General features: G+C 45.6%; 1 long non-coding RNA gene across 1 annotated transcript; it reads right to left on the minus strand.

The window, feature by feature from the left end:
• On the minus strand, positions 1-26,952 carry LOC120222854. The gene is made up of 4 exons (XR_005526126.1): positions 26,839-26,952; positions 26,533-26,700; positions 15,345-15,430; positions 1-490 (listed from the first exon to the last, which is right to left on the minus strand). It is a non-coding gene; the product is annotated as an uncharacterized LOC120222854 (long non-coding RNA).
• Between the last annotated feature and the right edge of the window lie 402 nt (positions 26,953-27,354).

Here is a 27,354-nt window from a genome sequence, read left to right on the forward strand (position 1 = left end):
ATGAGCAGATGGGGAGGTGGCTGGCTGGCTGGCTGGATAAGGTATACAGGTAGATAAGTAAGTAGGTAGACGATTTTGTGACCAGAAGACACCTTCCACATGGGGAAAAGAGGAAAGAAAAAGAAAAGTCTACGGATTCCTCTTCCTTGTGGTGCTGAAATCAATTCACCTCATCATTCATTCAACCTGGAGGGTTCTCACACTCCAGCTAATAACGGAAGACGTACCACTCCAGAACTTAATTCTACGTGTGCGTGTGTGTGTGTGTGTGTGTGTGTGTGTGTAAATCAAGGTAACACGTGAATTAAGAAGGACTCCCAAACAACCTCGCTCAGGACACGGTCACAGATGCCAGAAGATGCCATCAGAGACCCAGTAGCCAGATGTAGCTACTGATTCCTAAAGACAGGGTCTACACTGGCTACTGAGCCCTTGAGGGCACCTACACACACCAGCAGCTAGGTGATCCGCAGCCTTCTGGGGAGGGGCTCTGTGAAAGGAAAGAGAAGAACATCAATACTGGAAGATTATGGGGACATGATATTTACACAGACAAACACACACCCCAACCCACCCTTTTATTATGGTCTTGGTGAATTTTTGTTTGCTTTTTGCCCCCAATGTGCATCTCTGCTCGATTACCCAAGTGAAAGTGGTAAAAAGCAAACAAAAATGCAACAATGCACACAGGTAAGATAAACTACAGGAAAGAAATTCTATTTCCCCGCTATAAATGGAGGATGATAATGTTATTTCTACCAGATGTCTAACACACCCAAGAAACCTGCAAAAAAAAAAAAAAAAAAAAAAAAGAGATGTCACAAAGTATTCAAAGCAGCAGCTCGCCAGCACGTCAGCTCCAAGCTGTCCTCTCCTAATGCCATGTAGGGAGACAAACGGTTGGAGGCTCGATGTCCTCTCCATGGATTCATTCATTCATTCACCCCAGAAATGCCTACGGAGTGCCTTCTCCGTACTTTCTGCTGGGCACTGGAAATGCGACACCGAGGTGTGTGTAGGCAAAGACAAAGAAGAAACTCAACTGATGTGTATGATCGTTTCCCAGAGTAATGTGACAGCAAAGAGGAGCGCTATTTGCATAGGTAGTCGGTGGAAGCCTCATTTGAGAAGATCCCTTAAGGAGGCGGAGGAGGAGGAACATGTCACAGACCTGGGGTGAGAAAGATCACCGCAGAGAGAGGCAAGAGTGGGAACAGAGGCCCCAGCAGGAGAAAGCCTGATTATTTTTGACTTCTAAGAACATGTAGAATCCTACCCTCTTATGAATTTAAAACGCTCTGGCTGTCACTTTGAAAAGATGGAGGAAAGGGATCATCAGTTGGAAGAAAGCCTATACTTAGAACCTTAAATCACGACAATTCGACCGGACGCGTAGCTAGACCACAGAATGACACTGAAATATTCGTTGCCAGGAGAAGTGCCTTTAAAAAATTGTGTTAGCTGGAAGACAAGATGACCAGCATTCTGGGAGCTCTAAATATATACATTTCAAGGGAATGATTTAACTACTTAATCACAGATGTCTAATTTTAAGAGAGAAGCTACTTGCCAAGTTATAATAATAGGGTTTCACCAGGTGGCTCGCTCTTAGGGGAGGAAGGTGAAATTTATAAGGTGAAGTAGGTTTTTGTTTGATTGTTTCCTTTTTTTTTTTATTTTTCAATACATCAAAACCAACTCTATCTATGAAGTACAATTTGGCACTGCCTGAAAGCCTGGGCATACGTACCAAAGTTGGAAAAAAGAAAAAAAAAAGACTGTTTGTGCAGGTTTGGCTGGATCTCATCCTCAATGTGAAATGAAGCATTTTATAGAACACGCCAATTTATATTTCATAAACCACTAAAACTAAATGTTCATAACTCCACTTTTATGAATAACTGACAATTACAGTGAAGCAAGGGTTCGGTTTGGTTAGTTTTAATGCCAAAACCCAAAGGATTAGCTTTTATAAGTTTTGGTCTACATTTAAATTAGAAGAATGGTATTTTTAATTGTTAAAGCCTGCCCTGCCTATCCTCTGAATGTTCCTAAATTTAAAGAACTAGGAGGTTAAGATGGTCTTTTCCCCCTCTTTTTAAACTTACCTAGGTAATACCAAAAGGGAAAACGAAATAAGATTTTATTAAAGACTATGCTATAGATTAGTATCAGCCACGAACACATTTTTAAAGTTTATGAAAATATAAAGCAGAATATCGAAGGAATATACTATAGCACAGACTATTAACCAATAATACATTTTCAAAGTTTAGGGGTACCCAGGTGGCTCAGTCAATTGAGTGTCCGACTCCTGATTTCAGTTCATGATCCCAGAGTTTTGGGATTGAGCCCCGCGTCAGGCTCTGCAATGAGCGTGGAAGCCTGCCTAAGATTCTCTCTCTCCCTCCGCCCCTCTCTCTGCCTAAAGCACGCACTCAATCTCTAAGATTAAAAAAAATTTTTTTATTTTAATATTTTAATGTTTATTTTTGAGAGTGAGACAGAGACAGAGCATGAGCAGGGGAGGAGCAGAGAGAGAGGGAGACATAGAATCCGAAGCAGGCTCCAGGCTCTGAGCTGTCAGCACAGAGCCTGACACGGAGCTTGAACCCATGAACCGTGAGATCATGACCTGAGCCGAAGTCAGACACTTAACCAACTGAGCCATCCAGGCACCTCCCCCCAAAACATTTTGAGGTAAAAATTTTAAGAAACCATTTTCAAAGCTTATAAGTAAAAGTCAAAGAAAAGGAATCCAGTCCAACTAAAAACGTCACATTATATAATCCCATTATCTAACAATTAAGAAGCCAGCTAAGCCCCAGGGACCAGTGACACAACTGTAACCAAGGTACTTGCTGCTCAAGTCTCGTTCACGATGCAAACAAACAGAATAAAGACAACCACTAAAACAATGTCTGTCCATTCGGACTAAAGACCATTTATCCGAGGTGTACAGAATGGAAAGAGAGTTTAAAGGGAGAAGACTGATTAACAGTGAAGCCTGCCACCTGCTGTTGAAAACGTTAACCTAGAATTTGAAGAGCTCACCCTCCAGAATTAGAGCAGGGGTGACCTATAAACCAAATCAAGTACAGAAGCCCACTGGTGTTTCAAGCTAAGATGACAGATATAAAATGGCATTCGCATCGAAGTTCCACTGGAAATGAACGAAATGCAGGGTGTGTGTGTGTGTATGTGTGTGGTGGGGGGGGGGGGTCATTCTATTTAAGAAGAGTGGGCTTACTGTGTCTCTTTGAAGGGATTATTGAGAGGATTCTGTTTGCCCCCCCCCGCCCCCAAAAAGGACCACTGACTTTAGAAATTGTAGTTTTTGGAAAGAAACGTTGACCCAAGGCACCGTAGGTGGACGTCAATGAAGAGGGATGAATAGAATGTTAACTTTCCCAAGTCAAAATGGTCAAGTGTGACTCCAGATGCCCCTCTCACCCCCACTCATGAGATTTCACATATTTTAGCGCATGTCCCAGCAGCTTTTGGAAACTGAATAGGAACACAAATATATTTATGGATCTGCCAGATCCACCCCAGAAGGCTCTTGTAACAAAGTCAGAGTTTACTTTAGAAGCGAACAAAAAAACGGTCTCCCATGGGGTAGATATCATGTTAAGTGTTCTCAACACACACACATGGACACAAGGAAACTTTAGGAGTTACTGCTTATGTCTGTTACACCTTGATTGTGGCCATAGCATCATGGGTATTTGCACACGCCCAAACTCATCAAACTGCATACAAGAAATAAGGTATAGGTTCTTTGTAGATCAATTATCCCTCCATAAAGTTGTTTACAAAAAACAAAACAAAACAAAACAAAAAGAACTAGCAAACCACCCCCTGTGTGGTTGAAAACAGAAAGTCTACAGAACTCAACGATCGCCCAGGGAAGAAATGCACACATCTACACACACCGTGCACCCTGGGATGAAACCTATGTCAGAGTGGCGGGGGGGAAAAACCCAGGCTTTTAAATACAGGTGACTAATTCAAGTACATTCTTGCGGACTTGGATTCCTTTGGGGTTACGCTGAGTTATGGGAGCCAGGGTCTCACCATGACCAGCACGTGATTGCTGTCCATCGAATTCCTGCATACCTGAGATCCTGTGACCAGACGGACCAAAAAAACATTCACACCAGCTGATGGTCACTTGAAGCCCGAGGTGAACATTTTCTGAGACGCTCCTGCTCAAGACATTGTTTTTTTCTAAAGGACCTCGCCTGCCAGATTATTCTAGTCTGAACAGGCCTGGGAAGGGACGGGGTTGGCATGAGATCCTAAAACAAGCTTCTAAAGGCGAAACCACTTAGAGCCCATAAAGACAGACTCAGACTAGTTTCTTAAAAATACTATTTAGCAATTTAGACACATGCCTTTCATCCTTGCAAACGAAAACCAAATTGTTTTACACAATCGCTGGATGAAAACGTGAATCATTTGACTCATTAAAAACACAGAGCAAAAAGGATGCTTTTCACCTAAGGAACGGCCTTTTTATGGACAAGTTCCAGAAAGCAACTGAACTTCCGTCCATGGGCAAACATCTCCCTGTGTCACTCTCCCCGTTGCTGAAAGAAGCCCTCAATTCACTTCCTACAATGCCAGCCATGTGCGCTTGCAGGGACAAACTTCATCCCTGAGGACGAAAGGTAATTTGCATTCTATCAAAGGTAAGAAGAGGAAGAATCCCCAAAACAGGGTGCTTTTTCTGAACCTATAAATAACAAAGCAGGCAATTCTTCAAAGATCCCTGGACTTAGAATCTTACTTCATCACAATGAACCCCTTACTCCTTTTCCATTCTTATGGGGCTCTTTCAAAATGTGTCAATATCACATCCACCTAAGGTTTGCAGGTTTCATTCATAATCAGACCTCCCCACACCTCTGTTTCGGCCGCGGTACAAAACTCCTTGTCACCAAATGTGCTCCTGGCACAGAATTCTTCGTTTGGTCTTTCTTTGCCCTTGTCATCAAGTTTCACTCAGCTCAGGCAGACCCAAGAGGGGCAAATGTCTGGCCTTTGCACAACTGCAGACCAGCTGCTCTTCTTCCTCTGCTGGGCTGCAGCTCAGAGAGACTCTTCTACGATTCTAGGGGGCCTTCCTAGAGTCTTCCGGAAAGTCAGCTCCCTGCTAGCCAGGGCCAGCTTCCAGAGCACTCGATCTGTGTCTCACGTACATGTGTCAGTAACTACTTAGAACTAAAAAAGTGTGATGTCATGAGGCGCCTGGGTGGCTCTGTCGGTTGAGCGTCTGACTTCGGCTCAGGGCATGATCTCATAGTTTGTGAGTTCAAGCCCTAGGCCGGGCTCTGTGCTGACAGCTCAAACCCTGGAGCCTGTTTCGGATTCTGTGTCTCCCTCAATCTCTGCCCCTCCCCTGTTCGCACTCTGTTTGTGACTCTCTCTCAAAAATAAATAAACATTTTTAAAAAATTAAAAAAAAAAAAAGAAGTGTGTGAGAATGGGGAACTCTTTGAGGAGAAGAATGGGGTCCTATTCTTTTGAGATTCACCAGGTCCTAGAGTAGAACATTGGAAGGCAGTAACCTTTTACTAAATATTTGTTGAAGAAATTGGAGTGAAGTGCTTGGCACCTGTACGAATACACTTTGAAAAATAAACCAAGGGGCGCCTGGCTGGCTCAGTTGGCAGAGTGTGCGACTCTTGATCTCAGGGTTGTGAGTTCGAGCCCCACACTGGGTGTAGAGATTACTCAAACATAAAATCTTTTTAAAAAACAAAATGAAATAGGGCACCTGGGTGGCTCAGTCGGTTAAGTGTCTGACTTTGGCTCAGGTCATGAGCTCATAGTCTGAGTTTGAGCCCCGCATCGGGATCTGTGCTGACAGCTGAGAGCCTGGAGCCTGCTTTGGATTCTGTGCCTCCCTCTCTCTCTGTCCCGCCCCAATGTCTGCTCTCTCTGTCTCAAAAATGAATAAACGTTAAAAAAATTTTTGTAAAAAAATAAAATGAAATAAACCAAAAAACAGTGAGGGGGAATCTCCATTTCAGGAAAATTCTTATATATCTTTATCCTTTAGGGGCGCCTGGGTGGCTCAGTCGGTTGAGCGTCAGACTTCGGCTCAGGTCATGATCTCACGGTGCGTGGGTTCGAGCCCCGCATCGGGCTCTGTGCTGACAGCTAGCTCAGAGCCTGGAGCTTGTTTCCCATTCTGTGTCTCCCTTCTCTCTCTGACTCTCCCCTGTTCATGCTCGCTCGCTCACTCGCTTGCTCTCTCTCTCTCTCCCTCTCTCAGAAATAAAAACAAACAAACAAACAATACATGCTTCCCATCTTAGTTTTATGGTACTTTTCTGGAAGATTTGTGGGCATTTATAGAATCGACCGATTTGCAAAGGAGTGTATTTTCCTAACAGAAGTGCAGGCTAGTGACAGCACAGTTTCAGAGTACATGTTCCTATATAATGCCTTGCGGGTCCAGAAGAGTCCTGGGCATTCAGGAAGGCTTTCCTAAACGCCTTCACTCCATACGAAAAGCAAGCATGATCTACTCTGGTGACATGAAAACAATTGAGACAACTGAACAAGTAACAGTGGAGGAGAGAGAGAAGAGAAGAGAAGAGAAGAGAAGAGAAGAGAAGAGAAGAGAAGGAAAAGATCAAAAGGAACACCCAATTTCTTTTACTTGTGATGGTCACAAAGTGAACTGCATTGTAATCAAATGAAGCCTCTTCCAAAAATCATAGATTATCTACCAGAAGTAGCATGGGACTTCAATTATTATGAGGTCTATGGTAGTATGCTGATTTCTTAAATTATTTGGTTTGGGTAAATGACTCATACCACAAAGGAAAAGGGAAGACAGCTAACGGATACATGTGAAGGTTTGGAGGAGCTAAGAACAACGGTTTGAGGTGATGGAGGGCTACATGTATATTTCATGCTTGCTGATACTATCTGATGACCTAGTGGTTACAATACCCACAAGATATTCACCAAGACAAACAGGATGATAACGTGGATTAGTCTACTGTGTAACAAAGAGAAAACAGGAAAGCTAATTGAGTTTTATAAAGAAAGACTGTTCTGATGTGTGTTCAATAAGGGAAAGGGGCGGAATTGGGTATTTTTAAACTTCTAGAGAATGGAAGAAAGATGGCCTTATCAAGTCCCAACGTGCACACGAAGTATTTGCTCCTCGAGTGATGGCCACCCAGTGGAGGTGGGACCACTTCAACTGGTCACAAAGAAACCAGAAGTAGGGGTGCCTGGGTAGCTCAGTTGGTTAAGGGTCAGTCTCTTGATTTTGGCTCAGGCCATGATCCCAGGGATGTGGGATCAAGGCCCAAGTCGGGCTCTGTGGTGAGCACGGAGGCTGCTTGATTTTCTCTCTCTCTCTGCCCCTTCCCTGGTTACCTTTTGCATGCGCCCTCTCTCTCAAAATAAATAAACATTAAAAAGAAAACTGTTTTGGTGGTAATAACTCAGTACTGGTCAAGAACCCTGAAGGGTCAGGACGACAGCATTTTTCTCCCCTTCTTCCCTCCTTATTAGTTGATCCTGGGCTGGTCTACAGTCCGTACATTTTTGACAATATATGGATGATTCTGTCAAGTACACGTCGGTGTTTAGAGAAACACTATCAATCTAATTAAAATGAGCTGGATTAAAAACATAACGAATAAGAGAACCTCAAAGATCAAGATCTCAACTTATAAGCGGAGATTGATTTTTAAGATCAACACAAACGTAGTCTAGAATGTACAAAGGAAAAGGGAGACTTAAGACAAAGGGCCACTGAAAATGACAAAGAGTTAGGGTGCCTGGGTGGGTCAGTGGGTTGAGCATCCAACTCGCGATTTCGGCTCAAGTCACGATCTCACGGCTCGTGGGTTCAAGCCCCACATCGGACTCCGTGTTGACAAGTGCCAAGTGCGGACCCTGTTTGGGATTCTCTCTCTCACTCCCTCTCTCTCTCTGCCCCTCCCCTGCTCACTTGCACACACGCTCTCTCAAAATAAGCAAATAAACTTTTTTTTTTTAAAAAAGGAAAACAAGGGGCGCCTGGGTGCTTAGTCGGTTAAGCGTCCGACTTTCGCTTAGGTCATGATCTCGCAGTTCATGGGTTCGAGCCCCGCGTCGGGCTCTGTGCTGACTGCCAGCTCGGAGCCCGGAGCCTGTTTCAGTCTGTCACTCCCTCTCTCTCTGACCCTCCCCTGCTCACGCTGTCTCTCTCTCTCTCTCTCCTAGAAATAAATAAAACATTAAAAAAAAAATTTAAAAAAAAAGGAAAACAACAAAAAGCAAGGAGGAGAGATGGAGGTCAATACAGCCAAGAAGAAAAGGGGTGTAAGAGAAGCCGGACACCTAACTTCAGCACCTAGGTACTTATCAATGAGGTAAGGCTTCATGGGCAGTCCTGTTAAACCAGGTAGAAGAGGAAGAGGAGGAGATGGAGAAAACCAGAAGTTGGGGGAGAGGAAGGATACAGGAGGGGTAACCCTCGGGAGTTTAAAAAACAAAAAAGTTAGAAAAGGTGAGCATCCGGAGTCCAAGGGAAAGGGAAGATTATTCACAGCTCTGAGCAAAAGGCAAGAGATGGAGGAAGGAAGTCTTTCTTCCTGTGCAAGGTGGGGGGGGGGGGGGGCGGGGAGGACGCCGTGGCAAACTTTATCGCTAGGTTGAAAGGGGAAATAACAGAAACACAACTGCTGTTTATATTCATGGTAAGTAACAGAGGGGAAATCTGGTTCCTCTTTCTATGAGTGGAGAAAGGGGTCAGGAGAGATACTTGGCACTAAAGGATAATACAGCCTGGAAAGGTCTGGCTGAGAAGGACAGGAGAGAATGCTGTGTGTATGTGGGTGTGCATGGTGGGGGGAGGGGATAATCTAGGGAGCATGAGTGGTGACGCACTATAGCAGTGATTTTCAGCAAGAAACAGCAAAACCCTGTCGTTTACAGAAAATGGCAAGGCATAAGAGGCTAGAAAAATGGGGGCTCCTGGGTCCCTCGGTCAGTTAAGTGTCCGACCCCTGATTGTGGCTCAGGTCATGATCTCACGGTTTGTGAGTTCAAGCCCCACATCGGGCTCTGTGCTGACAGCCCGACTGGGATTATCTCTCCCCTCGCTCTCCACCCCTCCCCCACTTGCACTCTCTCTCGCTCCCTCTCAGAACATTAAAAAAAAAAAAAATTCAAATTTATTTAAAAAAAAACCTTCATAATGAAAGGCAAATCCTCACCTTCTAATGACAACACACTAGATGGAAGTCGGCAAGGCTAGAAGAACAGCGAACCTCAGGGCCTGATGAGCAATCCAAGCCACAAGGCTGAACTTTCCCGGCATACCTGTGGATGGGACAAGTCAGAAATGATCCCGACTCACCGACTGTCCGACTTCGCAACTCAACGTCCCTAGCCCCACATTCATTCTGCTTCCCATTCCTGGCCGGCAGACAAGAGCATCGAAACTATTCGAATCTCTCCCTGACAACTACGATTCATTCTGACGTTAGCTCTCTGTTCAGTCCTGCCCTGATTATTGAACTTTATGTGGTCTGGGAAACAAACTGTTAAAAAAGATATATCCATACAATGGAATTCTTTTCACTCTGAGAGGTCAAATTCATCCCACTGCTGTGCTTCCTAACAGTTAACGTGCCCATGGAGACAGCAATTGGGGCCCAGAATAGGGACAGAATGAATGGAGGTACTTCAAAGGGCAGAATCTAGACGATTTGGTGAAGAAAAAAATGAAATAAAATAAAACAGAACAAAGAGAGAAATTCCTCCACTGACTTTCATCCTTGGGCAAAACCTTACCATCTCCATGCTCTCAGATTACCTCTGCTGATTTTCTAAGGTTAAAATTAACCTGAATGGGTTCTATTTTTTTCTTACTTTTTTAAATGCTTATTTATTTTGAGAGAGAGAGAGACAGACAAAGCATGAGCAGGGTAGGGACAGAGAGAGGGGGAGACACAGGATCCGAAGCCGGCTCCAGGTTCTGAGCTGTCGGCACAGAGCCCAACGCAGGGCTCGAACCCACGAACTGCGAGATCATGACCTGAGCCGAAGGCGCCCCCTGAATGGGTTTTAAAACCATGAATAAAAAGTTCGGAAACTGGAACTCTGGAGACCTAGCTAAGAAAACAAGTCACAGTTTGTTTTCAATGTACCAGGAGGGACAGACAGAAAACTCGAAGGAAAATTGTCATTTTACCAACATATCAAAGAATAAGTTGCCAAACGGCATTTTCCAACGTGTGTTCAACTTTGGAGTATTAAACCAAGGAGTCCACACACACACACACACACACACACACACACACACACACAAACACACACAGTTCTGTGAATCTATTAAATTTGGGAAATGTTACAGAGGTACCATATGCTCCTCTCGAGGTTTCAATACAAACAGAAAAAGGTTCTGAGAAGTCTCGCAGGAAAGAAATGTAATTGAATGCTGTTCAACCCAGCGTTTCCTGAACTTCTTCAACCAGAGTTTTCCCCTGTGTTTTGAAAACAGGTTTTGTGAAATGCCATCCTAGGGAGTAAAACAAGACTATGGTGGTCCCCACATTGTTCATCACATAAGCTGGGAAGAAGTTTGGTTGGCAAGAGACCCATCAGAAAGGAAGAGGGACAGGAAAGAAAGCGAGCCACTGAATGTGACAAAGCAAAGAGAAATGTCGGTCAATATAGCCAAGGAGGAAAAAGGTGCCAAGCACGGACGGGTCAACCTTCCCAGCTAAGTCAACCCCAAAGGCACCCGCGTTCAGCTCTTCAGTGTGCTTTCAAACCACAGGTTTCAGTCTCCAGGACTCAACTAAGGACTGTTTAGTATCTTTTTGTTTGTTTGTTTGTTTGTTTGAGAGTGAGAGAAAGCATAGATGAGCAAGGGAAGGGCAGGGTGAGGGGAGGGAGGGAGGGAGGGAGGAGGTGGGGGGGGAGAGAGAAAGAGAGAGAGAATCTTAAGCAGGCTCCATGCCCAGTGCAGAGCCCCATGTAGGGCTCAATCCCACGAATCGTGAGCTCATGACCTGAGCAGAAATCAAGATTCGGACGCTTAACCGACTGAGCCACCCAGGTGCTCCAGGACCATTTAGTGTCTCTTAAGGAAGGGTTTCCCATAATCCATGGCACAAGATTTCATTTACTATGAAACTCGCGATCTTGACGGAAACCACAATGCAACTCATGGAATTAAGCTCTTTTGTCTACTGGCTGGTTTTACAAAGCTGCTCATTCAGTAGTGCGCCATCAGCAGTCAGGCCTGATAAGGAAATCACATTGTAAATATCAATACCCACTGCGTGCACCATGTTTACGGGCTACTACAGCTCTTTCACCATAGGAGTCCTTGATCTTTACAATATTCTCATGAAACCTGCGGCTGTTATTACTACCCTTCTACAGAATGGGGAAACAGGATTAAAGATCATCGCCGTGAGCAGCTCATATACAAACAGAGGAGACTGCCTGAAGATCTATGAGTGAAGAAGCTTAGCCAAATAGCCAAGGACATGAATTTGGGGAAGCAACGAGGTACAGTAGGAAGAATGGTGACCTCTGTCCAAGAAGGGGAGGGCTCTGTGATCCAGGCAAACAGCTCGGCTTCTCTGGTTCGCAGCATGGTCCCCAAGCAGAGGAAGGGAATGCTGATCCTCCTGACCATGGGATTGTTGAGATGAACACACAAAATGAGGTTTCTGAAGGGTCTTTATCAATGTTCATGTGCTCTGTGCATAGACTTACTTCTCTCTGACAGTGGGAGAATCTTAAGGGGGCTTTACATCTTTGCAGATCTGAACCCTGCTGCAGAGGCTTTAGGACAGCCCCCCCACCCCCGAGCCCTGTCATTTGGCAAGTGCTACAGGAGCTGTGTTAAGTGCCAATGATTATACACCAGGCAGGGAGCTGGCCCCACGGGTGCTGGACAAGATCGGTGTGGATTCATCAGTTTCAATCCCTTGGAAACAGGAGGAACTAAAGTTATCACATCTATTCCATTCAGTTTAACTTCTGTTTCTCCTCTGTTATTAGAAGGTTATAGATCTATCCTCCCCAAATTAAACTTTCATTGGGTATTTTTTTTTCCTAAGAAATGCCAAGTCTTTATTATGTCAAACAAGGGCATTTTTAAATGCTCCATCGACCAGAATAGTGATTGCTCATTTTTTAAAGTTGTTTTTAATGGAGGAATAACTAACACGCCATAAACCGCACCTATTTAAAGTATACAAGTTGATTTCAGTTTTGACAGGTGCCTATACCTGTGAATCTATCACTACAAGCAACATAGTGAAATTATCCACCGGCCCCCAACTTTTCCCTGTGCCCTCTTATAATCCCTCCCACTCACCACCCCAAGCAACCAGGAATCTGCTACCATCATGAATTTCTTTTGCATGTTCTAGAATTTTACATAAATTGAATTGTACAGTGTGTACTCCCTTCTGTCTGGCTTCTTGCACTTAGGGTGGGGTCCTCTACGTTGCTGACTACATTAGTAACTCACTTCGTTTCAGTCTTGAGTACTATCCGTCATACGGACACGCAATTTGTTGATCCATTCACCTGTTGATGGACATCAGGGTTGCTTCCGGTTTCTAGCTATTACTTATAAACGGCCATAAACACCCATGTACAAATCTCTGTACAGACATAGATGTTCTTCTCTCTAGGAGCAGAATATCTGGACCATACGGTAGGTGTATCTTTAACATTGTAAGACTTTGGCAATGGTCTTCCAAAATATGCCATTTTACATTTCCACCTAAATGTATTAGGAGAGTTCTGGAACATCCACAAACCTGCTGCCACTTGGTATGATCGGCCTTTTCCATTGGAGCCATTCAAATAGGTGGATGGCAGTAGATGACTGGTGTTTCAATGTGCATTTCCCTAATGACTTCTGATGGTGAACATCTTTTCATATGCCTGTCTGTCATTTGTCTCTCTTCTTTGGTAAAGTGTCTGTTCAAACCATTTGCCCATTTTTTCTAGGCCCGTTTCTCCATTATTGAAAACCCCATCGGTTTTAATGGGTGGTGCAAAACGGATAGCTAAGACCTCGATCAGCATTTTAATTCATTTAATTCATGGGGTCCCCAAGGGGATAAAAAAAACACAAAACCTCCCCAATGCTGAACTAAAATATTGTCCACACGTTAGGCCAAACCTGAAATTCTTTGAAAGTGAGAAAAGGCTGTGATTATTCTTACTGGCATTGCTAACTCTACAGAGGCTCAGAACTCCATCAGCAAACAAAATAATCGTACATCCGCGCATGCTGGTGGTGCCTAAACCATCTTAGTTCTCCCTCAGAGCATCAGCCACGATCACCAAAGTACCCGTCCCAAAGCCACGGTTCACGCTCTGGGCGCACTGCATTCTAATCTTAAGATTCCATTTTACGAGAACTTCTCCTGTCAAACTTGCGGCCACAGTCAAAAGATGACCCACAGTCAAAAGATGACGGAGGCCAAACCTTTTTCTCACTGTTTGCGCCATCGGTTACAGCTACAATGTGATCTGCGAGCACAAAGATGACGTCTCCTTTAAGATCTATAAAGGAGGCGAGTTTGAGAGCAGCTCTAAGGCTTTCCTTTGAGGAAAAGCAGGCCCAGTTGTGCTGTGCAGGGCCATCGGCTCGCAGCTCAATTGTTACAGTTGATGTGGGTTTCCTTTTAGATGCCTGGAAAATGACTCTGCTGACCACATCCACATTCTGAAATACTTTTTGAGAACTTGTAACCGAACTGCAGGAACTGACTCATTTTGCAGTGCCCGGCCACCACACAGCCCGTTCCAGAATAGACTCCAGTCCAAGGCAGAAATATCACGGTCTCAGAGCACAGGCTGCAAACTGTCTACTGATGTGGGGGGAAGGCAAGGGGGGAGCCCCGGGATGCACGGGGCAAAACGGCTCAAGCCGCGGGAGACCAGCAGACATGACCAGCTTTAGAAAAAGGACCAAGGAGGACACGCCACTTCATGAGTGACACATGTGCTGCCCTTTAAGCTGGAAGGCAGAGGCTGCTTGAAAAGGGACCTGCATATGTAACTCTCGATCTTTCACCTAGAAAGCAGATTCAGTTGAGAGATGTACGCCGGGGAATCTGGGGGAGACCAGGTCTTGAACTCCCATTCCTGAATTCGAACACCCCCCTACCATTTCTCAGGAGCTAAGCAGGAATGGACCCCCAGGTCGAAGATGCCAGAGAGAAGTCACTTGGGCGTTAAGACCAGAAATTTAGAGGCGCCTGGGGGGCTCAGTCAGTTACGCGTCCGACTTCGGCTCAGGTCACGATCTTGAGGTTCGTGGGTCCGAGCCCCACGTCGGGTTCTGTGTGGGCAGCCTGGAGCCTGCTTCTGATTCTTGTCTCCTTCTCTCTCTGCCCCTCCCCTGCTCATGCTCCCCGCTTCTCGCTCAAATATAAACAAACATTTAAAAAATTTGGGGGGCGAACACCTGGGTGGCTCAGTCGGTTAAGCGTTCAACTTCGGCTCAGGTCATGATCTCGCGGTTCGTGGGTTCGAGCCGCGCATCAGGCTCTGTGCCGACAGCCAGCGCAGAGCCTGGAGCCTGGAGCTTGTCTTCAGATTCTGTATCTCCCTCTCTCTCTGACCCTCCCCTGCTCACGCTGTCTCTGTCTCTCTCTCAAAAATAAATAAAAGACACTAAAAAACATTTTTCTTTAAAAAACCAGAAATGTGCAGGTACCCCGGGGGGTCTCCTACATCCTTCCGTAGCTACTTCTACATCTTTCTCTCTCAGCTCCCAAGGTAGCTCAAGCCACGGGGGCTGGCTTCTCCCCACCGGAAGTGGCAACTTTCAGCTACCTTTCTCTCAGTCCAGAGATCCTACCTCAGAGGAGGGTGGACAGGAGCAAGCCAGGCCGTCCGCCAGCAAGCACTCTATGTTCCCCAGTCACTAATTTCTCCAGCCCACAAGTGAAACTCTCAATCGCTCAGTCAGTTTCAGCCAGAGGCAGTGAGGAAATCCGGTCCAGTTGAGCCAAACTATAAATGACAAAACCGGTTGACTCTTTTCTGCAGGTGGGTCCCTGGCTCAAAGAACAGGGGTGCTAACCCAAATGCATAACTAACTAGTGGAAAGTCAGGTGGTAAGACTGAGGTGTCGGGTCTCAAGTGGGGCGAAGGAAGAGAAACGTGGACAAGACGTACAAAGAGCTGCCAAGCCTCCACGACGCTGTGTAAGTGGTTAGACTCGGCTGTGTGGTCCAGTGTGGATAAAATGATGCGCACACGCATCTTACGTCTGCCCTCGCTGACCGCCATGTCTGTTACCAAGAAAAGTCCCAGATGACAGAGACTGTACGTACCTTGCACAACAGGGAGGGTGTTTAATAGCAGATGATGACAGAGCAGAGGACGACAAGGGGCCGCAATCCATCTACAGCAATGAACTCTGTAAGAAATTGCAAAAACAAAATGGCTTTAACGCAGTTATTCCTTTTTTTTTAAATTTTTAATGTTTTTATTTATTTTTGAGTTAGAGAGAGATGGACAGAGCATGAGAGAAGGAGGGGGAGAGAGAGAGGAAGACACTGAATCTGAAGCAGGCTCCAGGCTCTGAGCTGTCAGCACAGAGCCCGACGTGTGACTCAAACCCATGGATCGCACGTTCATGACCTGAGCCGACGTCAGACGCTTAACTGACTGAGCCACCCAGGCATCCCTAACGCAGTTATTTCAAAGCAAATACGCAGAGACACTTGTGTTCATCCTAGCGGAGCAATGGCTTTGGCTTTCCCACGCTCCTCTTCTGCCTCCAGATGTAAATTAAGAACTACAGAACACAGCTTTTTAAACCTGTATCAAGCGGATCTGCGCACAGAATTATGAGAAAATCACTCAAGTCAGGGAACACAGAACTCAGGGCTACAAAAAAGAAGATGCGGAATGTTTAGCACGGAGTCACGTGGAAACCATCAAAGTTTCCCGATTCTCCACTGTTTCAAGGGGGATCAAGCCAGCAACGACATGCCCCTCGGAGAGCGAGGTTTTGGCAGCCAGGAACGGAATGGAAACCGCCCAGTGCTGGACACCTAGGGACCCCACACTACCTCCCTGTGGAATAAATGTGACAGGAGGAATTATCCACTTTTGGCTCCTTAGCTGCTAAGGGGTTGATAGCTCAACTTTCTCTCTCTGTCTCGCTCTTTCCCCCTCCCAAGGTTTTCTGACAAAAGGAGCATTTTATCCAAAGAGAGCCCTACGTAGCTTGAACACACTCCAGTTAAGAGGTGCCAAGGGCTGGTCTCTCTGGGATCCCTACACAAAATCACCCATACTCTCAGAACACCATCCTCCTTCCCTCTCGTTATGGTCTCCTACTTTCCAGAAGCTTCTATGGCCAACAGGGCCCTAGGAGACCTGATATCCACTACTTCCCAGACCTCATCTGCTACCGTCCCCCCTGCTTACTGTTCCACACTGGCCTCTCTTTCCTTAAAAAAAAAATTCTTTTTAAGTTTATTTACTTATTTTGAGAGAGCGCGCAAGCGGGGTTGGGGCAGAGAAACAGGGAGGGCGAGAGAGACTCCCAAGCAGGCTCCGCACAGGCAGCACAGAGCCTCACGCGGGGCTCGAACTCACGAACCAGGAGATCGTGACCTGAGCGGAGATCAAGAGCTGGATGCTTAAGTGACCGAGCCCTCCCAGGCGCCCCAACACTGGCCTCTTTCCTAACTCACGGACGTGACAAGCTTGCTTCCCACTCCACTGGGGTGGTTTTCGTGTTCTCTGCCTACCATCCCCTTCTTCCACATACTCGTGGGTAAGTCTCTGAGCAAAGCATCACAATGGCGCAGAGGCCTTTCCCGAGAGCCCCGGATAAGCTGTCCTTCCCTGGACCCCTCGGATGCTCCTCTGTCTGCCCTGGACGTATTTTTCTCCCTAATTACCTACCTGCCACCTGGCATGTACTCTGCGCCATCACCGTCAGCCACCCTGCCCCCCCCACGCAGGCAGGAACCTTGTTCACGGTCGTATTCCCAGACCCAAAACACCATCTGGCCTGTGGTAGGTGTGCAACACATTTTGCAAAAAGAACATGCCCCCCACGACGTCTCTGCCAACTGCTCCGCTACAAGCTTATGCAGGCTAGTCGGCACCCAGGACCATTTTTGTTAACCTCTCACCTAACAGCCCGTACTTGAGGGGCCCGGGTGGGCCGGAGGTTTACAGGAGGGTGAACATTTCCCCCAAGTACTAAGAGAATTCAGGCAGGGCCGGGGGAGAAAGAATAGATCCCTTATGGGTAGAAGAGAAGGAAGGGTTTTTACCTGGGCTACTGCGGTCAACCCTCCCCAGAAAACTCACCCGGTTCGTGCCATGACCGAGAACCTGAAGGGCTGGTTACGTGTTGCTGCTGCTGTTTTCAAAAACTATGCCAAATGACGCCCAGGTTAAAAATTGCCTCTGTATCTTCATCTCCCCAGAAGAGCGGGTATCCCTACTGCCCCATCACCACTTAAAGATGTTTGCAAAATCTCACAATAAACTTAATTGAGGGCAGAGCCGGGTACCCCCGGCCCCCCCCCCCCCCCCCCCGCTCCAAATTAGCTTAAATTCTACTTAAAAACCTCTTCCAAGACATCGCTGCGGTCTCTTAATGTTCTGCAAACACTCCCTACTAGGGGGCCTTTCCTCCACCGCCATCAAAAAAGAGAAGAAAGAAAGACCATTGCTCTGCATTATTTTCCCGTCACAAGCCTTTTCTTTCCCTTACTTTAAAAAATAAAAGCCCGGCTGCCACAGGAAGATGCTTAAAGACTTTGATGAATGTCAGCGTGTGAAATGTGCCTTGTCGCCAAAATGGCAAAGGGTCAAATAAAAGATGGAGTCGCTGAGGGGAAAGGAAAAAAGAGTGGGTTGTCTTCCCCCAATGGACCCTCACGCTGTCCTTTCTTTCATCTGTCTGCAGGTAGGCGTTGCGTGACTTATGTGACAATATGGGTAAAGGAAGGAGGAGGGGAGGAGGGGAGAGAGGGAAGGGGGGAGGGAGGAAGGAAGAAAGAAAGGAAGGGAGGGAGGAAGGGAGGAAGGAAGATTATTATATCTTCCTACAGGTAGGCTCAGTCCAAAGCCAGAAAATGTTTTAGAGAGATTTCTCTTTTTTTTTTTTTTTTAGTCTATTTATTTTTGAGAGGAAGAGGGAGAGCTCGCAAGTGAGGTAGGAGCAGAGAGAGAGAGAGAAAGAGAAAGGAGAGAGAATGCCAAGTAGGCTCCGCAATGACAGTGCAGAGCCGGATGTAGGGCTTGAACCCAGGGACCGTGAGATGGTGACCTGAGCTGAGGTCGGATGCTCCACCGACTGAGCCACCCAGGTGCCCCCGAGATTTCGAAGCACCGTGAGCCGTCAGCTAGGGTAGCTTGCTCTCCCCTTCCAAGTCAAATTCTCAACCCACATTTGAAAGAGGAGGAAATGCTCAGTGGGAACCCCCTCCCCCATCCTCTGAGAATGAACTCGTCATCCAAATACAGGCCTTTTAGGTACGTCACTCCCTCATTCCCTACAATTCTTTGCTCGGCCGTCTTGCCCTTCCAGAAAGTGAGCGCCCTAGAGCTAGGTGGAGATAAAGGAGAAAGACACCAGTCATTACGGTTCTTACTCATTTCACTTTCCTAGGGATTCGTTCTACACCAGACGGAGGATTCTCCAGAAAGATAAATGACAGTGCATCCCTGGGACCCAAATACTCACACACTTCTCCCTTCCACCCCCACTTTCAAGTGAAAACATTCGAGAAAAAAAAATAGGGGAAGTTGCATGAGTAAATTTGTTAGTGCATGAGATCAAATGAAAACAAGGAATTCCCCTCCTGGCCTTTCGTGGCCTAATTTAAACTCATAAAACACAAATGACTAAAATTGCTCCTGTTGATCTGTGAAATCAGAAGCAGAAAAAGTCAACTGTGTATTTCAATATTGAGACGGCCGGGCCTGGAAGACGTGACGCTTTGCAGAATAGAAATGAGAAGACCATTTCTGAGACTTTCGGGTTCACTCACCTTTTATTCTGCTTTTCTGCCAGAAGGACTTCCCATCCATACCAGCCACAGCCTATCTGGATTTATAATCTGGTTCCACAGCTTCCCGGGTAGAAATGGCCCTACGCGTGTTCCTTTACCCCTATGCCTTAGTGTCCTCATCTATGAAATGGGCCCAGTAATCGCACCAATGGGTTGTCGAGGGGATTCGAACTGCGGACAACACACTTATAGCTGTTGTGACAGCGAGAACAAGGTGGTTAAGTGAGCCGTAAGTGACCGCCACCATCATCCTGTGTCGCTGAATATGACATGAAAAAGAGAGACACAGAACTTAGAAAGGATCGGGGCGCCTGGGTGGCTCAGTGGGTTGAGCGTCCAGCTTCGGCTCAGGTCATGATCTGACGGTTCATGGGTTCTAGCCCCGCGTCGGGCTCTGTGCTGACAGCTAGCTCAGAGCCTGGAGCCTGTCTTCGGATTCTGTGTCTCCCTCTCTCTCTGACCCTCCCCTGCTCACACTCTGTTTCTCTCTAAAATAAAAAAAAATTAAAAAATAAAAAAAATAAAAGAACTTAGAAAGGATCCACAGGCTTTGCGACTGAACTGAAGCCCATTCCTGAAAGGACCTGGGACGGGAACTCAAGTGGGTCAAGGCACCATTATTCCAGGGGCCACAGCACGTGCTCTACACATGTCCTCTCGTTTTCCCGCAACAGCCACAGGAACCTGACAGTCCTGACACCCCGCTCTCTAGGGCTTCGGGAAATACGTGGAGTCATTTACTCAGCTAGCAAGGGGCAGCAGGAGCTCAAAGTACAGGTCTGTTAGTTCCAAAGGCTGGACCTCTTGGGGGAAGCAAACGCTTCAGTGGGTGCAGTGAACGGGCACATTCCTGGGGTCATGGTAACCACTGCCATAGACATGATACTGACTAGAAAACGCCTGGAGGTTTGGAGATTTTTTTTTTCCAGGTAATTAGAACCTTGAAAGCGCCCTGGAAAGTTTCGCTGTGCCCGTACAACCTCAACTCCATTTCTCTCAATTTTAAGGACTCCAGTCTCACTTTACGTAGATGTCACACACATCCTAACAGAGAGGAACCGATGGGCTTGTGTTTAAAAAGCCTTTATGCATCTATTTCAAACAAAGCATGCTTCCGATGCTACCACCAGCAACGGGTTTTTAGTAGAACAGGTGCTTATGGAGAATTAAAGTCTTCCAAGGCGGAAAAAGAAGATCCTTTAAAAGAAAACTTTATCTTCCTATCAGTGACTCTACCTTCTACCTTAAAGTAAGCAGTTACACTTTGTTTTTAAGCAAGGTCTTACTTTATCATCAAAAGCACTGAGAAACTATTTTGCTATTAAAACATAACTAAGAAAAACAGGGGCGCCTGGGTGGCTCGGTTGGTTAAGTGTCTGACTTCAGCTCAGGTCATGATCTCGCAGTTTGTGAGTTCGAGCCCCACGCTGGGCTCTGTGCTGACAGCTCAGAGCCTGGAGCCTGCTTTAGATTCTGTGTCTCCCTCTCTCTCTCTCACAAAAAATAAACAAACAAAAAAAGAAAAACAAGCTGTTGCAAATATTATATTGACTTAGAAAAAGCATATTGTATCCAATTTTATATGCATCTAATCTGTTCCTTGAAGAATTAAAGAAAGAACATCAACTATGTAAATGTTCTAATGAGCTATTTACAGGGCCACATTATTATTTTTTTTTTTACAAATAGTTTATTGTCAAGTTGGTTTCCATATAACACCCAGTGCTCATCCCCACAAGTGCCCTCCTCCATGCCCATCTCCCCCCTCCCCCCCACACCCATCAGTCCTCAGTTTGTTTCTCAGCATTCAAGAGTCTCTCATGGTTTGCCTCTCTCCCTTTCCCCCACCATTTCCCCCCTTCTTCTCCCCCATGGTCCTCAGTTAAGTTCCTCCTAATCCTCCTATACGTGCAAACATATGGTATCTGTCCTTCTCTGCCTGACTTACTTCGCTAAGCATAACACCCTCAAGGTCCATCCATGTTGCTACACATTACAGGGCCACATTATTAACAGTTAATAATATACATGTATTTTTCATTGTGATTATCCTAAATACTTTGGAATTCATAAACCAGAATCGATATAGGATAGAAAGGCAATAGGTTACAGTCCAGAACTTAGGAACCTGACCCAGAAAATGTCCCAAGATTTCATCACTTACATTCTTTTTTTTTTTTTTTTTTAAAGTTTATGTATTTATTTTTAGAGAAAGAGAGACAGAGAGGGGCAGAGAGATCGAGCAAGAGGGAGGGGCAGAGAGAGAGAATCCCAAGCAGGCTCTGCACTGTGAGTGCAGTGCTTGAACTCACTGTGAGATCATGACCTGAGCCAAAACCAAAAGTCAGATGCTTAACTAAATGAGCCATTCAGGCGTCCCTAATCACTTACATTCCTTCATATAATTTTGGAGAACTGTTTTATACTGAAAATTTTCTCAATTTTTCCAAAAGAAAAACACTGGTACCAGTTAGGTGGGTTTCCATGTTTTCAGCAGACTAAAAATTTTGCGTAGTTTCCCAGTTCCCAATCTAAATTGAAGGCAGTTCACAAAATATGAAAGTATTTTACTTTGCATATCCTCCTTAGTCATTTAAAATAAGCCTGATTTTAAAAACACTCAACGATTATATTCAAATTTGGCTAGGTTCCCCTCCTGAATGAGGACATCAGTTCTCCAAATACTGATTGCACAATCAAAACTGTTTAAGAAATTCTCGTGGCTGTGAATACAAAAATGATAACTAATAAGTAAGAAAAATCCAAAGGGCAGGAAAAAAAATGTCATTACTGATAGCAGCCGGAGACTGACGGGAGGGAACAAGTTTCAAGATGGAGCTCAAAGAAAAAATAAATTTAGGACCCTGAAATCAGTTCAAAAATAACATGTCTGCTAGTAATAGAGACATGCGCGAAGAAGAAAAATGAGGCAGAGTAGAGTGATAGGGAATTTAGGAAGTAGAATGGGGAAGCTGCTATTAGCTTGGAATGAATCTTTGTAGCCCCAGAAATGCATAGGTATTGGAGAGATGCCTTATCCACTTTTTTGAAAAGCACTGTTACAAGTGCTTCTTACTGTTACAAGGGCCCCTGGGAAGCTCGTTCAGTTAAGCAACAGACTCTTCATTTCAGCTCAGGTCATGATCTCACAGTTCGCGAGCTCTGAGCTTGAGCCCCTCACAGCGTTCTTTGCACCCTCTGCTCCTCCCTGCCCCTCCCCTGCTCAGGCTCACAGGCTCTTTCAGAATAAATAAATAAACTTCAAAAAAAAGTATCCTTTTGTGCATTCAGGGTCATGCAGCTCAAGTTCCATAAGCTACCCGAATCCCCGCCCCCAAGGGGCCCTCGCTTTGTTCCAATGTGGCTCCCACCCTGGGGTGCTCATCCCTCCGAGGTGGACCCATGTCTTCCAGAGCCCAGACTTCCTGCAGGCATGGGGACCCAGAAAATATCTATGAAAAGACTGAGCCCTGCTACTCAAGATCATTTCCTTGGGGCTGAGCAAAGAGTTGTCCTGTGTGCCTTCATTTTTCAAGACGAAGAAGGCCGGCTGATGGAGCGCAATGCTGGGAAGCCCGGAAAGAGATGAGTAGCCTCGCAGAGCCCCAGAACTCCCCCACCCCCACCCGGGAGAACCCTGTAGAAGTATTCCCCTGCAGGCCCCTGCCCGGTGACCACGGTGGTCAAGTCCTCGGCTTTTGATGACACCAGGGCACAGGGGGTACTAGGTCTCAGGGAAATAGCTGACCCGCCCACCCCTCTGACTCAGTCAACAGTTCCTGGGCCACTCATACCTGAGTGGGCTCACGGAGGCCAGACTGCGTGGACGCTGCCTGTCTTCAAACCTTGGCTCCTGCTACACGCTTTCCGGCTGTGTCGCTTTGGGCAAGTCGCTTCCCCATTCTGTGCATCAGTGTCCCCACATAAAACAGGGCCTGACATACTGGTGATATTGAGTTTTTGTGAGGATTAAAAAGAAGTTAATGTAGGTAAAGCATCTTATACCTTGATGGGCCAACCCAGCGCTGCGGATGCACACATCACAGAAGCTCAATGCTTATCAGGAATTAGCGGTCCGCCCACCCTTATCGGACACTCCGATCATTACGATGACGATTTGATAATGATAACAAGGGGGACTGTTCTACCTACAGAAAACTCTCGGGAGGGAGGGTGGGGGTCTGGTTTTGGCACTCTGTAATCAAACACATCACTATTTCTACAGTAAAACATACCAACGCTTGTACTACGTGGGATACGTAAAGACTATATATAAATAGTCTCCCCTCAGTTCAGGTCAGGATTTACTACCCAGCTTTTCACCTGAAATTCTCTGGGTTTTCAGAGCTTTCAGAAGAGACGGTGGACCTAATATATTAAGCAAGGGCTGAAGCCCATGGAAGTTTTCTCTTCCTTTCTAACTTCCGGACATGGTTAATGACCAAATAGTCAAAAACCACTTAGGAGTTGAAAATAGGAAGCCCTTCAGGCATGGAAAATCCATGACTGTATAATTAATCTATGCCAAATATTATCTAACTCCCCCCCCCCCCCCCCCCAATATAGCACATCATCAGAGGCTTGGTCATTTCCACACACAGCAGGTCTTAAAGGAATTTTTCACTGTGGGATGAAATACTTAGGTTTGGCCACTATTCCCAGGGTACAGCCTTCTTTTCCCACAGGAAACAGACAAGCTATCGAAGGGCAAATAACAGACTTGAAAGCATGGGCCTTAAAAGAATACAGTGTTCTCCGTAGTCCGCCCAGAGGAGATGAACAAATCTTACGCCAGAGCGGTTAAAGGATCCTGCCACCAAAGGAATGTTTCTCCACGTTGCATTTTCGGGAACGATCTGCAGCTCTTGAAGAGCTAGCTGGGCGGTAACTGGTTCAAGATGTTCTCACTGCTGGTCAGCACTGGAGAAGGGATTTGCACAAACCTATGGGAGCCGACCCCTTCCCGCCTCTTTATTACCCCCATATGTTGGCATTTCTCTTCCCCAACTTTTCGGATCCCTTTCCATTGATTTTAGACTGAGGTATTGCTCTGCTCGAAACCTGTGTTTACCGCTCCCGTGGCGAATCCAGACACAAAGGCGAGTCAGGAAGACATGAAATGCACGGAGATACTTCTGTTGCTTCATGGTTTTTTCCCCCTTCTCATTATCCTCCTACTCAATGAGACTGTGGTGGGAGGTCTGAATGACATTTCCAAACCGAGAACTTAAAGCTACATTTCAACACCCAACCCCTCAGTTGTCATAGGAACAATACTAGGCAGTTTATCTGGTTTCTAACAAACAGCCACTTGTCTCGCTGAGAAATTAAAGCTCCCCCCCAATCAAATATAGACACACACCCCATACACCCAACCTCGAAAAAATGCCATGGGACAAGCCTGAAGACTACACCAAAAACTTAAGAAACAAGCCCAAAGGGAACACATTCATATCCCTGAATATGCAGATACCGAATGCTATTTGTGAGAAATAATTTTGAGGTCTGCCACCTGACCTGCGTCCCTTCGGTCTGTCGTCTTAGATGCACATCGATCTCTTTTCAGAGCATACAAAAATCTTAGTGCTCTCCATAACTCCAGCAGAGAACTCAAGGCAATGTGAATGGCATTTATCCCACACGTGTTTCTAAAAATTAAGAAGTTGATAACAAGGGGGCAAAGAGAATTCAAAACGTGAAGAGCTAAAGGAATTCTTCTGGAACATACTTTCTGGCATTTACTGTTTCAACCCACTCCTATTATATTTTTGTCATTCAAAACAATGGCTTCTACGAGAAGGAGTAACACCTCAAAATTAGAGGCTTTTTTTCTCATTAAGCGAGGCACTGGCCAGATTATTAAATCATCGTGTTTCACTGAGATATTTACATGAAATACAGAGGTCAAGGTAACTGCGAATCACTGAACACAAGCGAACAATTGGCTGGAAGTTACCTGTAAATATCTCAAAGCTATACATTCAGGGGCTTCAGGGAAACAAGGGGCGTTTTCCTCATCCTCAGCCACACCTTCTTTAATTAAAGTCAAATAACCTGTAACAGTCCCAGCTTGGAGCACCAATCTGGTTTGCTAGAAGGGCTGCCCTTAATGGCCATGTTCACCTTGCTTTTTATTTCTTTCTTTGAAAATAAATCCTGATACAAGAGTTTGGAGAACCCTTAGCCTGAGCAAAACTGGCCTTAAAAGTTCTCAAAGCGTGTAAGAAAACAAAAAACAAAAAACAGATCCCACTAGATTCATCTCCCTCCCCTCCAACTTCAGAGAGGCTGGAGAAAACTGCAGTAACGGAATGGGAAGCAAAAGTCAGACATGCAGATTCGACTTTTCAGTGTGGCTTAAGGTACTTAAAAAAGAAATCAACAACATTATAGCCTAGAGAACCCCAACTTAACCACTCTGTCAATAACAGCTTTCACTATATATAGTCACATTCATAAAGGAACATCACCAAAACTACCTATATAATTTTGGCAGTTAAATAACATTTTCCCCCGTCTGATTCTATAAGTAGACATCACATGATTGCTTCTATTGACCAATAAGAAACTGGTAAATCCGGTAGCCACCACCATTCTAATCATATTTTCTTATTCTATTCCACTTTTCCAGCACAATCATTCTTCAAAAGCCGAATCAAGAAATCAGACACTATAAAATGCCTGATACAAAACTGTGTGTCTAGTTTACAAGTAAGAACCTGTTGTGTATAATACAGGTATGCAAAGCTTTATTGTATTTTTCTGAAAATCTTAAACACAGGGGCAGCTCAGAATTCAGATCACAAAACTGAATTCGCTTCAGAGAAAGACAGACAGACACATGCGTGCCAGGAAGAAGTGCTAGCCGCAATATCTCCCAACATGATGGGCCGTACAGACATACCCACCCTTTGATTACTAACTGTGATCAAACAGAACAATCCTAAAACTTAGGACACAAAAGTACAAACATCGATTGCCAGCTTAATCGGCTCCTCGCAATCGGTAGGAAAGGTTTCCAATGCATTACTTCAACTTTCATTTTGTAGATTTCTAACACTTGCCATCCTTGAGTAGAGGGAGAGGTAAGACGGCAAGATTTCCACTTGGGATTACACATACTAGTCCGACTAAATGGACATAGATACCCACGGACCATCAGAGCCCCAACTCTACCGAATGACCCATTTTATTTGTTCCTCCCCACTAAAAAGAAAAAGGGAGAGGGAGAAGCCAACTGGTTATAGCCCGTGTGTTTGTCTAAACTGGTAAAGCCCAGCTCGTCATCTCTGTTAATAACCTGGCTTCTTCTCAGACTTTATGGTATATTCTTCGGCTGCTTCTTTCGAGAATCCCTGCCTCTGTTTACGTGTTCTCTGGTTCAACACAGTTGTTAGGGGTCTGTGAACAATTTTACAATTCCCCGCATACGCCATATGAGATCTATTAGGGAGCGATGCCACTTTTCACTTACCAATTCTGGATGAAGCAGTTATTTCCTGGTGACAGAATGCTGCTGCTTCCGTTCACTAAAACTCCCTCTTCACAGCTTGATAAATCTGATTATAAAATGTCTTTGTTCCAGATCACCCGAGGCGCCTTTCCTGCGTAAGTTTTCTAAAGAGTTAACTGCATTTCATTCCTGTTACAAAACGAATAAGAACAAGGGGGGCGGGGGGGGGGGGGGAGTTCAGTTCACACAAGTTCCTGGCAAAAAAAAAATTTTTTTAGCTGCATTTTTCTGAGTTTAATCAGTAAGCGATATTAAAGTGACAGTTACCAGTTTGGGGAGCCAGAGCTCGATCAAGTCAGCCACCGCCAGTGTTCGGTGTCTTCCGCTGATGTGCGGACCCCAAGGAAGAAGTCACTCGGTCATCTATCATATGCAGCTGAATCACTGGCCACCCGCCACCCCTCCCTCCGCCGACACACACACACCTCCGCCCCTGTCGGCAGGACAGTGGCTGGACACCCGAAGCAGGACCTCTTATAGGGACCCGCCAATTAGCTGCTGCCCAATCACAGGCAGCACCTAGTACCTAAGTCACATGACAAGGCAGTCCCTATGACTGCAGGATTTCTGAATTACTGGGGTTACACAAAGGACACTCATTCAGGAAAAGAGAAAAAAAAAAAAAAAGCCATAAGCCGAAACAGAAAACGCCCAGGCTGTGACAACTCCGGCTTTAAAACAGGGAACACACGAGCTTCACACGGACGGGAGAGAAAGCCACAATCAAGCCAGGCTGAAAAGCAGAGGAATGCCTGGCACTTATTAAAAATTAATCCCAAAGCA

The sequence above is a fragment of the Hyaena hyaena genome, unplaced genomic scaffold (assembly GCF_003009895.1).
Source record: "Hyaena hyaena isolate Hyena2069 unplaced genomic scaffold, ASM300989v1 scaffold_924, whole genome shotgun sequence".
Taxonomy (NCBI): domain Eukaryota; kingdom Metazoa; phylum Chordata; class Mammalia; order Carnivora; family Hyaenidae; genus Hyaena; species Hyaena hyaena.